Source organism: Ptychodera flava (assembly GCF_041260155.1).
Source record: "Ptychodera flava strain L36383 chromosome 23 unlocalized genomic scaffold, AS_Pfla_20210202 Scaffold_23__1_contigs__length_28996876_pilon, whole genome shotgun sequence".
In the NCBI taxonomy this organism is placed as follows: Eukaryota; Metazoa; Hemichordata; class Enteropneusta; family Ptychoderidae; genus Ptychodera; species Ptychodera flava.
Genome location: NW_027248277.1, coordinates 23,101,723 through 23,119,060, shown reverse-complemented (window position 1 = coordinate 23,119,060; position 17,338 = coordinate 23,101,723).

Below are 17,338 nucleotides of genomic sequence, written 5' to 3'. Positions count from 1 at the left end.
ATAAGTCACTGAAGTTTGCTAATTTTCCTATAATTTTGTCATATAATATTCTACGATGATAGTCATATGCCTTACAGTAAAACAGAAAATGCGTTTCCGTTTCTGGCGTACGCAAATCACAAAATTCACAAATTCTATCTTCTACGTCTAGGTCTTCAAATCTACCCGTTTCAATACGCAAGGAAAGGGTACCTGATCTCAACTGAGCAATGAGAGACCTCTGGCTCCGACATAAATTTACCTTTAGGTACTCTTCAGGGCCATAGGTCTCTTTAAAAGTTACGTACGTACGTAGCTTGGGTTTGCTCTGTACAGAGCTAGCCCATTCCCGTTTAGTGTGATTATATAATAGGTCCTTTACCATAGACAGATTACATGATACGACAGAATCAAATATGTCAGCCCTTCCTAATTCATTGAAAACATCATAAACCTCTGAGGACCAGTTATTATTATTAGTGTTAAGATCCCAAATGAACACTTTCTTCGTGAGCCTGTTATCAGGCATCACAAGTAACCTGTTCCACATTCTTATCATATTCAACTTCCGTCTCTCCCGTGAAGAGGCCCATCCCGTATCTCCAGTAATGGCGTGAATGGGAGCAAAGCGATTAACCCCAAGGTAGAAACGAATTGCTCTACTTAGGACTGAATCGCAGCACCTGAATTTCTTAAAGCCCATACTCCACTCCAATAATCCATAATGGGAACAACTCCTACATTAAATAAATGCGAGTATGTACCAACCCCCATGTCTTTAAGGAGGGAAAATTTAGACATTATGGCACCCAGGGCTCTTCCAGCAGAATCAGCAAGTGTAGACGCAGCAAAGTCAAAATTCAAGTGCTCATGAAAATAACCCAAGGTACTTATACTTATCTGTATATGTAAGAGCTTTGTTTCCGAGGCAAAATTGAAAAGTACTACGTTGTACATGAGTTGGTCTAAAATGAACGACCTGTGATTTAGAATCATGAGCTACCATACGCCATTTTAAACACCAATTATGAACAACTGACAACATTGATTGTAAATTATCTGCATTTTCGGCTAAAATGACAATATCGTCTGCGTATAGAAGAATAGTATTGCAAACAATATATTTAAAGCCTTGTCACCCAAGTCATAAGCAAGGCACTGCAGTAGCACAAATACCAGGTACACAGTCAAAGAGGATATACATGATGCTGACGTGATAGAAAGTGAAACTAATCCGTATTCAGTTTTAAATACCTCCTACAGGTAAGACCACTATATTTTCGGGGGAAGGCAAATAGAGTAGATTCTATTCTAAATTCACCAAACACGCAAATGCACAGGACTGACTTGATAACTAACATTAATACTATCTATGTATGGTAATGCATATTGCCCCTCACTGATAGAGAAGCATGGGAAAATTAGTCACCAGCGACTTGTCAGTAAGATTGCAGAGCATCTTTGCAAAGCGCAACATCTCAAAAATACATCATGAAGTCACTATAGACTTGTTAGTTGTTGGAGAATGCATTTGACGGTTTGTAAGATCCCCGTACATTGCTTAAAAAGAAGGACACGAGTCAGAACACCTGAAGTGTTCAAGATTGATGCTTTTGGTGAGACTGCTGATTCCTTCACGGATTCATCAACAAAACCTGACGATGATCTATGAAAATCAAAGTTTACACTTTTGCGTCTATCGCTCCTAGAAGATGCAATGCTCGAAGCAGGGTCGCAGAGCAAGCCGAAATGATGGTAAATGATGGTAATATGACAAATCAAGCATATTTGTTACCTGTAACTCGAGTTTCATGCACTTACGTGATCATCAGATAACATATATTACTTTGTTTGTTTCGTTGGCTTGCGTTTGCTCACATATTTTAAGTTGGGTATTATTCTTTCTTATTGTAGGTTTCGAAGAAGTTCGACAATTGTAATGAGTTTTAATTTATTATGAATACTTTGTCTGTTAGGAAAAGATTGCACATCTTAGACACATTGAACAACGTATTGCCTGTGATGGGATCCACCATAGTATCTCGAATCATTGCTCCTAGATGGAAGTTCCAAACAATAATGTAATGCTTTCTCGTTTCAAACAATAATGTAATGATTCCTTGTTTCAAAACAGGCTTAACATTATTTGTAGGGAGAGAGAGAGAGAGAGAGAGAGAGAGAGAGAGAGAGAGAGAGAGAGAGAGAGAGAGAGAGAGGGGGGACAGAGACAGAGTCAGAGAGATAGAGAGACAGACATAGAGATAGAGAGGGAAATGAGGGAAACAGGAGACATACATATACATATACCACGAGCAAGTTAACAAAATAAAAACAAAGTAATAATGAGATCAGGATTAATATGTTAGATATTTATACATATCACCTTCATAATTTAACAAGTATGATTGTGATTCATTGATTGCAATAGGCCTTGTATGTCACTCACGTTAGAGGTGCTGCAAAGACCCCAGTTTTCTCCATTTTGTGAAGTCTCTCTGAAATCCCAAAGGCTGTAAGCAGAGGATCATCACTGGTAAAACAAATGTAGGCCGGACTAGATATCGCTGCATAGACCTTGAAGAGCTGAAGCTTTTCAGCATATCGATATCCTCTATCTTATCTGTACCAATGTAAGTGGAACCGACAATTAAATAAGATTTTTGTTGTTGTTGTTTGTGATACATACCAAACCATACTGTTGAGAGAACTTTTGATTGTTATAGGCAGATAACTCGGAAAACTTAGGAGAGGATCAGATATTTAAAATATGCTTGTGTGTGCCGGAAAGGACAAAAATGGTGCAATTCATGAGTGCCGCAGTCAATGACGTAGCTGATTCAGTAGCTTAGTTGCACCATGTGTCATTCCTACCAATGTTGGAAGAGTTGCGCATCGAATGCGTTGCAATCCGGGTGGAAGACATGGTTGCGTGATTTGTAGACACGCAGAACGGACAGTCAGTCGTTCATGATACTCATCCCGACCTTGTTTATGTGACAAAAACTGCTGCCTCACCTACCGGTTACATCGGTGTCATCCACAGAGAAAAAGCATGCTGGCGAGAATACAATGTGAAATCATCACGGGCAGGGCATTGTAGAAATGGATGAAGAACAGACTGCACATTTGCATGTATTATGACCCTCAATTACATAGTTTACAGGAGATGGAAAAGATATTCACTCTCATAATAACAAATAACAGTGCCTACAAAGTGCTATTGAGTATGGCTGTGTGAAGTGAACAACCTAGTCTAACACGTTGCGATTTGGCAACAAGCAAAACTAATGTGATAAGTGTGTTAGCTAATCAAGATTCAGACCCAGCCAGAGCAGTTCCTGTTTGGGCTAAGAATGATTCAGGGTGCAATGAAAACTGCAAATAGGTATAATCGATTTGTGTGGCTCCTTAGGCTACTAAAACATGTACCAACACAGTAATGACCACGTGTCAGTTGCATGGAAGTTTAGTCGTTTATCGCTCTATTATACGTAATTGACCGAGAGAGCATTAGTTTTTTAAACGAAGGGCGTTTGTGGAAATCACCGGGCGTGACTTTACGAACCGTGTTTTAGGCAGGGGTCAAATTTTACTGTCAATGATTGGGATCAAATTCAACAAAGGTTTGTGTGGAATTATAGGACCCCCTAAATTGACCAAAAGTATATATAACAGAATACAAACATGGATTTATTTCGTATGAGAATGTGATAACAAGCAGTAGGGAGCACTTTTGTTCACAAAAATAAAATTTTCAAGTTGACCAAGAGGAATAAGTGTGATGCCATGTTCATGATATAACTTTTATAACACTTTAAATACTGGGGAAAATTGCTCCAATTTTTGATATTATGGTGTTATATCGAAAGCTTGCAAAACTTTTGGACTTTGTAATTACATTTAAACAACAAGGATTAACAAATATAAATAACAACACCAATGTTACAAGTGAATTTTAATTAATTACTGTGACGAGTCACTATGGCTGACTGTCAAGTTCACAGAGGCGAGCTGCATTTTCCGAACAACTCGAATACTATGAGTCACTTTGACTTATGGATGGTAAGCCAGTCTATTTTCTGTCAACTATTCATTCACCAATCGGAGGACAATAGTGTGCCAGTGACTTTATATCCGGTACAAGAGCAGACATTGAGACCATCTAGATGCCCCTAAATTAGATTTTGGAATTTCGCTTAAATGTTGATTTACATTACATAGTAGTCTATGAGAAAAGTGCACAGTACAAAACTAGCTAAATCTGTGTATTTATAGATATTTGATAATCGATATTAATGTACTTCCTTAGACTAGGGTGGTTACAAGCGCGTGTGTATGCAAGAAATTTGTTTTCGAAATTTCACTGAAATGTTGAATCACTATACTTTGTAGTCTATGAGGAAACTATGAACAATATTTTCCAATATAAAGCTAGCTAGACCCGTGTATTTTAGACACTTCATTATTGATGTTAATATACTTCATGAGACTAGGGTGGTTACAAATGCATGTGTGTGCGTGAAAATTGACTTGGAATTTCACAGAATTGTTGATTCGCTATACATTGTAGTCTATGAGAAATCTATTAATATTTTTACAATACAAAGTAGCTACATCTGTTTATTTATAGACACATGATAATTGATATTAATGTACTTAATTAGACCAGGGTGGTTACAAGTGTATGTGTATGCAAGAAATTTGATTTTCGAATTTCACCGAAATGTTGTTCATTCTATGTTATGGTCTATGAGGAAACATGAATCATTTATTTCCAACACAAAAGTGCTAAATCTGTATATTAACAGAAAGGTGATGGCTTATATTAATACACTTGATCAGATTAGGGTTGTTGCAAGTGCATATGTGTGCATGAATTTTGATTTAGTAATTTCCCCGCAATGTTCAACTATACATTGTAGGCTATAAGGACACTATTTTTTTTCAATACAAAACTGGCTAAATTTGTGCTTTTATAAATATTTCGCAAGTGATATAAATGTACGTGATGAGAACACGGTGTTTCAAAGAGCTACAACAAATATGATATTGGAATTTCACCCGTGATTATTTGTAATATTTGTAAAGGTTAAAAAGTATTCTTAACACGATTGGAACAAATTTGGGATAATTGGATGGTAAGTAATGCCGATTTTATCTACAAAATTAACGTAATCTCACCTGGTTTTCTTATTACATTACAAACTTGTTTTTATGAGTAATTTGTAATATTGCAACATTCAACTATCTGGCACCTAACACTTTTGACCAATTTAAAAATATGAAAACCCAATTATCACAAATTAGTTCCAATCGTGTTTCTTTGAAAGTTCAAAAGTCAAATAAACAAGTCATCGTTGGTGACACAGTCCCCACTTGTTAATGGGTACTTTGATTACAAGTCATCAAAGAGGATAGAGTCCTCTTCATTAATTAGGTCTGTGATAAAAATACTTTGATACAGATGGCGCTCAATGGGCAAGAATGAGTTCCATGGTGCTGAAAACATAAAATCAATGTAGGCCACCATCCTAAAGGTTATTAAATGAGTCAACTAGGAATTAATCAACAGGATGTTGCAAAACATTTTTGCATCATATCATAACACTGATAGATTATCACTGGTACCATATTTTATAAAGTTTGATGCAGTGCTTCCGGACATTCACCCTGAAAACAAAAGTTCATCATGTAAATGCAAATTGGCAATTAATCTAATTTATTGGATCGTATCACAAAACAAATCGACGTGCATATCTATGACATTGGTCAATGTCCTTGTACCAGCTATGAATAAAATCGGCTGAAACATGTCTGAGTTATGGCTGTGTACATGAAAAAATAGTGACAATATCACTGTTCGCTCCCATATAGTTATCAAAACAAGTCAACAATTGTATGAAACATGGACATACATATACAGACAGACTGACATAGACAGACTGGTACAGAGTGATGACATTGACCCCAAGTGTGCCTTGACCCATGGAGAGTGATAAAGATATAACAGACAGCTGGATGTAATGATAAAATAGTTAAGTATAGGCTTATAGTTATACAGGCACTGAGAGTGAATATGTTACAACAATTTGATTAGTTTCTTTTCCTTTTCTACTTCTGTGATAATATTTAAGACAATCAATCTGCAAGGCAGTTTATGTATTGACAAATATGTTATCTTTTACAAGTACACAGTAAACTGTTCTTGATTTTTCATTTACAATATTTGACATAGACTGAAATACATAACATGCAACCAATGTTTACACTTTGCCCATACACCAGATACATGGAGAAATTTCAACATACAATCATCAACTCAGAAACCCTACAGGAAAAAGTAAACATTGTTTTCTTCCAGAACAGCTGGTACATCTACATCTGGAACAACTTACAGACTTTAACCAATTACACAAGGATGGTGACACAATAGATAAAGTTAAACTGTGGTGAACTTGACTATTTCTTTCAAATACTTACCTTACTTGACATCTTAAACTAAAATACACTGCATGGTTAATTGTGCACAAAAATACATCGGGATGGACCATTTGATAAGGAATGGTGTCTGGAAGATCGATGGGGTACATTATCTTTTTTATCCGATCCATTGTACATTCTTTTTTCCCACTCTCCCACCTTTTCTTTTTGTCAAACCTTCTCTGGCTGAATTTTTTATTGGCATTTGTTTGGAATTTTTTCAAAATCTGCCAGGATTTTTTACCGCATTTCAACACCAAATACAGTTTACCATATCAAATGCTTACTAAATCACCACATTATATACTCTTAGTTCCAGTAGGTATAAAATTACAAAAAAAATCTTAAAAATACAAAATGAAAGATATCCCAGTAAAACTGAAAGTTTCGCAAAGTTGCCCCAAAAATTCAAAATTCCGGATTTCAACTTAATTTCAATATATCTTATTAACAAAAACCCTAAGGACCGGTTTACTAAATATCAAAGCAATCAGACTGATAAATTTTGAGAAACAAATATTTTGACCAAAAATGAGAAAAATTGAACCCAAAATAAAAAATTGCAGATTTCATCCTAATTTTAAATATATCTAATTAACATAAACCCTAGGAACTGTACACTAGATATCAAGCTACCAGATCAAAGTTACCAGATCAAAAGTTTTAGGAGAAAAAAATCTTTTGACCAAAAAAGGCAAAAATTGCCCAAAAATAAAAAAATTGCCAGTTTCAACATACCTTCAATACATTATATTGAGATTAATCTTAGATTCCTGTATACCAAATACATGTATCAAAGCTATCAAATCAGCATGTTTTGGATTAAAATTTTTTATCAAAAATTGGGAAAATTGCCCCAAAATTACAAATATGACAATATCAATACAATTTGTACAAGCATGACTTAGGTCATTCTGAGGAACATGAATATTAAGTTTCATAGCAATCAGACGAGCGATTTCAGAGAACAAGATTTTTTGACTAAAAACGGAAAAAATACCCTACAACTATAAACATGCAAATTTCATCCCATTTTTTGCATATATAATTTAGAATACCTAAAGAAATCTGCATACCAAGTTTCAACCAAATCTGACCAATGCTTACTGAGTATTAGCACTTTGCAGGATTTTTCCTTTTTTCCCTCTCATTTGCATATTTTTGGCACTGACAAGTTCATTTGAACAAATTCACATCTCCACCCCTAGGTGCACCTGTACACCAAATACTAAGACAGTAGGTGCTACGGTTTAGGAGTTTTTGATGTGGACGGACTAACAGACATACATACATACATACATACATACATACACACAGACGCCATTTTGCCACCTTATACGAATACCTCCCATTTGCATATATACATATGCATAGATGGGAGCGTAAAAACAATTGCCAGTTTCAACATACCTTCAATACATTATATTGAGATTAATCTTAGATACCTGTATACCAAATATCAAAGCTATCAAATCAGTAGTTTTTGGATTAAAATTTTTTTTATCAAAAATTGGAAAAAATTGCCCCAAAATTACAAATATGACAATATCAATACAATTAGTACAAGCGTGACTGAGGTCATTCTGAGGAACATGAATATTAAGTTTCATAGCAATCAGACGAGCGATTTCAGAGAACAAGATTTTTTGACTAAAAACGAAAAAAATACCCTAAAAATACAAACATCAAAATTTCATCCCAATTTTTGCTCACGTAATTTAGAATACCAAAAAAAATCTGCATACCAAGTTTCAACTAAATCTGACCAATGCTTACTGAGTTTTAGCAATTTGCAGGATTTTTCCTTTTTCCCCCTCATTTGCATATTTTTGGCACTGACATGTTCATTTGAACAAATTCACATTTCCACCTCTAGGTGCAGCTCTACACCAAATACTAAGACAGTAGGTGCTGCGGTTTAGGAGTTTTTGATGTGGACGGACTAACAGACATACATACATACACACACACAGACGCCATTTTGCCACCTTATACGAATACCTCCCATTTGCATATATACATATGTATATATGGGAGCGTAAAAATCGTAATAAAATGGCCGTAATAAAATAGTCGTAATAAAATAGGTCAATGTCCTTGTACCAACTTTGAATAAAATCGGTTGAGACATGCCCGAGTTATGGCTTTGTACATGAAAAAATCATAACAAAATGGCCGCACGGCAGCCATATTGGATCGTATCACAAAACAAATTAACGTGCATATCTACGACATAAGTCAATGTCCTTGTACCAACTTTGAATAAAATCGGTTGAGACATGCCCGAGTTATGGCTTTGTACATGACAAAATCGTAACAAAATGGCCGGACGGCAGCCATATTGGATCGTTAGTAATCCTTGTACCAACTTTGAATAAAATCGCTCCAGGCATCTCTGAGATATCTGCGTGAACGGACGGACGGACGCACGCACGCACGCACGCACGCACGCACGTACGGACATGACCAAACCTATAAGTCCCATGGACGGTGTCCGTGGGGACTAAACAATCATATGTCAATTAAGATGTTATTGATAGAGACTGTGACAGGAAGGTTGTCAGTTTTTTGCTCATGAAAATTTTGCAGGGCTACTCTTTTTCTCGCAAAGGCTTTTGGCGGGTCACTATTTTTCACCCAGCGTCATGTTGAAAAGCAGCGCCCTTCTGTAGTTTATCTCAAGTCCCTTGGGGGCAGTCTTTAATCATTTTAGAGGAAAGTATTGCCAAATGGTACTTCAAAGTGTCAACTCCAACCCAGGGCCGTAGGGTACAAAGGGTTAATGAAAAATTTCAGGAAGTCACATCTTATATTTGATGAATGGGGGGGGGGGGGTAAGAACGAATGCTCCCTAACCGTTAAATCTTCCTTCATACCCCGTCAAAGCAACTGAAACTTCTCCTAACTTGTATTATTTCGAGTATAACGTCTAAAAGAGGCAAAGAAGATCTTTTTGATGTCCAATTTGTACATGTATGTATGTACGTATGTATGTATGTATGTATGTATGTATGTATGTATGTATGTATGTATGTATGTATGTATGTATGTATGTATGTATGTATGTATGTATGTATGTATGTATGTATGTATGTATGTATGTATGTATGTCTCATCATGTAGAATTCATAATATACATACGTATGGATATTTGTGGTTCTTTCAGTCTCTGAGCTCCTTGACTTAGTAGATAGTAAACCATTTCAAAACTGTTATTCTCTGCTGCCACCTGCAACGCAGTAACCATAATTCCATTGCTTGAGATTGTCTGATTGATGTTGAAGTTTCTTTCCTGAGAAGAGAAAGGGAGAGCAGGTATATAAAAAGACATACTGATCTGGGTAAGTAAGTTTTCAAACAGAGTGTACGAGATATAAGAAGCTATCTCACACTTAACTAGCCCTTAATTCCGTAGGCGCGGAGTTCAAGGCCATGTTTGTGTACTGTGAGTTTCTATGGCCTCTCACACTGCCGCCATGGTGCCATCGGTAGAAGAAAGTACACTGACATTTGCTGCTCTCACTTTCAAAACGTGGAAGAACAGCTTAAATGATGTACTAGAGCCTAAAAAAATTGTTTCTACCTCCACAATAAATGCCTACTTTGACACTAACACTTATACATCTCTTGCGACTCTCGACTAGCGTAAAACGGACAGCCATTGTGTATTTCCTTTTATCTGCGCATGCGCATGGAGGACATAAACAAATATCTCATCACGTCAGCCACTCGAAGGCGGCTCGCGCGCTCGTGATCTGCAAGCTGCCTCCTATTTGTCGAAAGTCTATGGCCCTGTGTCATACGTACCTTGCGGTTGAACTATGGAAAGTTGTGGTCTTGATATTTCTGAAGTCAGGAGTACTTTTCGAAAAAGTTGAAAGGCTATTTGAATTTCATTTTTCCTTAAAAGATGAATAGTGGATGACAGAGCAATTTATTGTGCAACGGAAAAACACATATAGTATTGTACCTACAGCACGTGGAAAGAGGCTCCATTTTACAGTTCCGCAGTTGATTTTGGATGAAGTAAGCAATATCGTGATGATTTAATTTATATCCTGCATTCTGAATGATTATAAATAAAACATTTTTAGTCCATGGACTTGTACTTGAGCTTCATTAGGTGATCCATAATATATTTATGGTTGGGGTTTTTTATGTGTCTATTTAACGGAGAAAAGTTTGTACACAATTTGTGTAGTTAGTAGTAGGCTTCAAACATTTCACTGAAGTTTTCTTTGTATTAGGCAATCAAACTTAATATATTGTGACTGGAGCATGCTGCAAAGGTAAACTGCACCATCTGTAAATCTATGTACAGAGGTCAAATTTAGTTTCTCTTATATGCTTTGTTTAGTACAAATATTTTTTATTTTTAAATAACATGTTCTGATCTGTTTTTTCCAGGTTGGTCCTGACAATGCACCTCATATAAGCATTGTGATTTCCCCATTGAGAAGCCTCATCTGAAGAAAAGGTGGGAGCAGAAGGGGGTAAACGTTTGGACTATATTACAGATTAAAGAAATGAAAGGTAATGTTATTAAAGGTAATAAGGGTGTAAATTGCCATTTTGGAGTCAATGTCTGTTACATTGTAAAGTTTTTATAGTGGAGGCATTTGGCACTTTTATTTTCCACCTAAGATAACTGATAATAGCATGTCGTAAAATAACATCAACCATTAAGGGGGTGATTACTCATAGGATATGAAAGCTGCATTTTGTCTTATTCATTTCTAGGTATTCTTAGTTGATAAATTTCTTTGGTGTTTAAGCAGAAGCCAACGTTCTTGATCCAGGCAGGTCAATTTTTTCCACTCAAGTATAAAAAAGACGACTTGTTTGATCGCTTGTGATGAAGCCAACTGTTTAAGTAAATGTTAAGTTTTTGCCCTTTGCTGATTAATGTATAATTTCTATCAGGGTATAATATTATGTCTAGTCTTATTAATGTGATGGCATAATAATAAAAAAGTATCGATAGAGTGTCGCACATATCAGAAAGTAAATTACAATATTTGCAAAATTTTCACAGAAGATTGAAAAAAAAATATGTAGTAAGACTAGACAGATCAAGGCAAGTTCAGCCAAGAAGAAGTCAACAATAAATATTCAATTGTAGTCAAACTGTGATTTGCTGAATAAATATAGAATCATTTTATTTTGAAATAGTAAATAAATATCAATTTACTGGTACTTCTTGAGCGTATTCAATCACAATATGTTATGTATCTACGTGGGACATACTTTTATCATGGTATAGGAAAATTGGTTAAACTGTAAAAATGACATTGTCCTACATGACAAGCGAAGGTTAAGATAATACACCAGTGTCAGAATTGAAAATCATGAGAACAAAACATCCTGCATAAAAGAGATTGTAACGTTACAGAAAATCAACATATCACAAATCTGAGAATCGTTTCATGAAATTTGTCTTTACTTTTTATAAGAATCAGAAGGACACCCTCTATCACAGTTACTTTAACAAATGCAGTGACTGCAATCACAATCTTTCTGACGGATATTTGAGAGAGGTTGCCTATTTTCTAATTCATCAAAATATGATGTGTCCGTACCATAAACTATTAGATATTAAAGAGTAGAAAGTCTCAGACAATTTTTATTAGATTGCTTGGCATACAAACAAAAACCAATCATGCCCCTAGCAGTGCATGTCCTGAAAGTTCATCACGTGTGTAGTGTCCCATTACCTGCCAATATAGATGTATGCCCTAATTTGCCCCGAATGAACAATTATGTCTAGTTCTGCAATTTCAACCCCCGTTCCAAATGCTAAAGTTGATATGAGGCATTCAATATGATTGTTTTGTTTGGAAAATCTTCGATTACTCTCTGTTCAGTCTCTTTGTCAACAGAAGAATAGAACATATCAATCATTTGGTTCTCTATCTTTTTTCACCATTGTATGCCTGGCTAACCAATTCATACATGAAATATTCACAGATATCAGAAACTCTATTGATAGACCTGAAAAGAACACAGGGTTCATATGTATTATCTCTTAGTCTTTTAAATCTTTGATAGTGTGTGGAATAACTTCAGAAAACCTATCAACATGAAACAGAGCACTGGAATTACTTATTTATCATTTTGAATGCCATGACACAGGGGAACGGTGCCTCTGAACACAATTATTTATTTATTTCTTAATAACGATCTATAAAATATTTACCCGCAGTTTATGATGCACTTCTTTCATTTGTCCTCATTTTCCAATAACTCCCAAAAATAAAACTCGGGTTTGACTTCATAATGCATGCAAGGTTTAGACACAGAGGAGATAATAATATTTGACCTTGTAAACAAAAAATATGGGTTTTCTTTGTACCTCATACACAGCAGAAAATATAAATATCTATTGTACTTGAGACATATTTACCTTAACATTTGAAACAATCACCCTCTAGTACATCTATGTTGATGGGGAATTTCACTCCACTAACACTACTGAAGAGAACTGAACAAACTGTGTGTATTTGTCACCATTTTAAAAAACAATCATGCATACCATTTAATATCTAAAAACTGCGTATGGTGAGAACATCACTCTGTCATTTTGTTGCACCAATATTATGTCATATAAACAAGCAATATTTTAACTGTGAAAAGGTAATTCTGATATTACAATATTTTAGATAACTGTCTGGTACAGCTACTATAGTGTTAATAGAAGTCAAATGGAGTAAACACATAATAGCTTTGATAATGTCGCTTATTAATTTCTCTGTGGCTGTTGCGGTCAGCAACAAGAAAGGACAAGATGGTAGAATAGGGCTACGAAGAACTCCAACTTTCCTGTATTTTGTACTGAAGTCATTTCTCCTGACAATATAATGATAAATTTAAAAGAAAAATATTGTAATTAAATACTTTGTTGAAATAATGACATATTTAAAATAACATATTGTAATTTACATTATTATATGTGCAAAGTAACGAGACAGTGAACTGCTCTTTGCGACACACTAAATTAAATTATAAGACTTGAAATGATATTACACCGTGATAAAAATGAAATTTCATCAGCAATGAACAAATACTTACATTCACTTTGAAAACATTGATCTCCGTTGATCACGAACTATGGCTTTTGGCGATGCAAACACCAAAGAAATTCTTCACTAAGAATACCTTGAAATGAATGAGACAAAATACAGCTTTCATTTCCTATGAGGAATTACCCCTTTAATGGATGAGGTTATTTTCCACACGCTATTATAAGTTATCTTAGGTGGAAAATAAAAGCAGAAAAATGCATCCACTATAAAAATGTTTACAAAGTAACAGACATTGACTCCAAATATGGCAATTTATACCGTCCCATACCTAACCTGTAAATACAGAAAAACCTGTAACCTGTAATATTATCACTTTTCGTTTCTTGAATTTGTAATGTAGTCCAAACATCTGCTCCCACCTTTTCTCTGATTTTAAGATGAGACCTCGAAATGGGGAAATTACAATGCCAATGTGCAGTGCATTGCCAGGATCAGTTTGCAAAAAACACATCAAGAACATATATTTAAAAATAAAATTAAATGTATAAAAACAAAGCCCACAAAAAAATTAAATTTGACCTTTGTTCATAGATTTATAGATGGAGGGTTTTCCCTGTTTCAAATATATTAACTTAGCTCTGCATCATGCTCCAGTCACAAGATAGTAAGTTTGATAGCCAAATACAAAGAAAAACTTCAGGGAAGTATTTGGAGCCTGACTACTAACTGCACAAACAGTGTCTCAGCATTTTCTCCATTAAATAGGCACATAACGAAAGTCAACCATGAATACAATATGGAACACATAATAAACCACAAGTACAAGTCGACGAATGAAAAAAGAATTTAATTATGATAATTTAGAATGCAGGATATAAAAAACAAATCATTACTATATCACTTACTTCATCCAAAATCAACTGCAGAATTGTAAAGCAGAGCCTCCTTCCATATCCCGTAGGTAAAATACCACATGTATTTCTCCCTTTACAACAGATTACACTGTTTTTAACAGTTCCTCTTTTAAGGAAAAATGGAATTCAAATTGCCTTTTAACTTTCTTCTAAAGCTGTCGGACTCCAAAAATATAGAGACTACAGCTGTAACAACTTTCCATTGTTTAACCGCAACGTACGTATGACACTTTCCCACAGACGTTCGACAAATAGGAGGCAGCTTGCAGGTCACGAGCGGTATAACTGCCTCTCGGGGGCTGATGTCATTAAAAGGTTGCTAATGTCCTCCCTGAGCATGCCCAGATAAAAGGAAATACAAAATAGCTGTCCGTTTTACTTTAGTCGTCAGTTGCAAGAGAGATATATTTGTGTTAGCGTAAAAGAAGGTATCTATTAAGGAAGAAGCAACAATATGGTTTTTCTATTTTTACGCTTTAGTAATAGACATTGAATCAGGTCCAATAATCATTATCATTCAAGGTAACTATGAAATTTACCAGGTCCAAGGAACATATTGAAAATGACAAAGGCAATGGGGTCATCTTGAACCACAAAATAGTGGTGGTACCAGGTGTCCGGAATCGGTAAGCGTACCCTGCCAGCTAGCTGCACCCGTCAAGATTGACCAAAAGCGACAAATCCATTGTTATTTGGTGAATTCATCAAATTACTTTTGTGAGTCAAAACTTGGTATGCTGTCACTCGTCATTCATCAACATCTCCGTATCTACCGTAGAACTTCTTAAATTATTTCACTAATCTACTTTCTGGGAATCCTTGCCTCACTAACTTTTGAGCTAATAGGCTTAGTCTAACTCGAAAGTCTTCACATGAATTGCATGCTCTACTGTATCTAAGGAGTTGTGAAATATACACACCATAAGCTGGAGATGATGGTATATTGCTCGACAAAAAGAAATCATTTGAGGTACTCTTCTACATTTGGAAAATGAACCCAGCATATTGCAGTGCATTTGCCATTTTTAGCTCACGTGTGTAAACACGTGGGCTAATTTCATAGCGATGTCTGTCTGTCTGTCCGTGTGGGTGTGTGTGTGTGTGTCTGTCTGTCTGTCTGTCTGTTTACACGATAACTCAAACAAACCTGAACAGATTCAAATCAGATTCGGTACACAGGTACAATATGCTACTTGCAAGAACTGATTAGATTTTGGTTAGTGTGGCTTGCATATTAATGAAGTTATGCAATATCGTTTTTTTCCGTACAATGGTTTCCCTATGGAGACGGTAATGACAGTGTAGACATATATCAGGAAATACTGCACAAAAATTCATGAAACTTTTCACAGATGACAATCTCAGAACATTATGATGATACTGTGAGTGTCATGTCAATGATCTTCTGATTTGCATATTTAATAAACTTCTGTTATTAGTGAGATAACTCTAAAATTCCTGCACCAAACTTGATGATACTTGCAAAAAATATTTATCTGATATATATATCGTATTATACTTAGAAGCACTGGGCAGTGTCAAGTTAATAAATAGCTCATTTGCATATTTTATGAAGTTTTGTAATTTGTCATATAACTCCGATATAACTTCACCAAATGTGATGAAACCTTCTGTAGATACTGATCCGACAGATATATAACTGTAGTGTAAAGCATTTAGTAGTTAAAATTAATGAAGGTTCATTTAATTTGCATATTTAATGAGCTCTGTAATTAGGTATATAACTCTGAAATTACAGCACACAAGTCAGTGAAAGTGGGTACAGATATTGTTTTGATAAATATCTAATTGCACTGAGAAGCATTTGGCAGTGTCAAGTTAACAAAAAGGTCATTTGTATATTTTATGAAGTTTTTTAATTAGTGATATAACTCCAAAATAACTGCACCAAATGTGATGAAATCTGCTGCAGATACTGATCCGACAGATATCTAATGTTGGTGTTGAGCATTTAGTAATGTAAAGTTAATTAAGGGTTCATTTGCATATTTCATGAAATTTGTAACTAGTGATATTACTCCAAAATTACAGCGTTAAATTTGATGAAACTTGCCACAGATGTTGATCTAATAAATATCAAATTGCACTGAGAAGCATTGAGCAGTGCCAAGTTAATAGTTAGCTTATTTGCATATTTCATGAAGTTTTATAATTAGTCATATAACTTCGAAATAATTGCATCAAATGTGATGAAAACTGCTGCATATACTGATCCGACAGATATCTAACGATGTTATAAAGAATTTAGTAATGTAAAGTTAATTAGGGTTCATTTGCATATTTAATACATTTTGTAATAAGGTATACAACTCTGAAATTACGGCACCAAATTTTGTGAAACGTGCTACAGATATTGATTTAATAAATATATTTAATTGTGCTATGAGTCATTGAAAAGTGTCAAGTTAATTTAGGGTTAATTTGCATATTTAATGAACTTTCTAATTAGTGACATTACTCTAAAATTACAGCATTAAATTAAATAAAATGTGCTACAAATATTGATCTGATGGATATCTAATTGTCCAATGAAGCATTGAGCAGTGTCAACTTAATTAACAGCTCACTCATTTGGATATTAAATGAAGTTTTGCAATTAGTGATTAAACTCTGAGAGTACTGTGTGATGTTGAAAAAAAACCTGCTACATATAGTGATAACATACATATTATTGTTCTATGAAGTGTACTATACTATTAATGAACCTGTTGTAAAACACGTGAGCATATTCAGTTCATATCTGGTTTCTATAGAGTGGTGTTGTGAGAGGCCATGGAATCTCACATTTCACAAGCGCGACCTCAAACTCCGCACCTGTTGAACCCAGGGCTAAGTCTTAACACGATTTAAACTAATTTGGGGGAATTAGATCTTCGTGTAATTCAAATTTCTCAAAAGTATTATGAGCCATATAGTTGAATA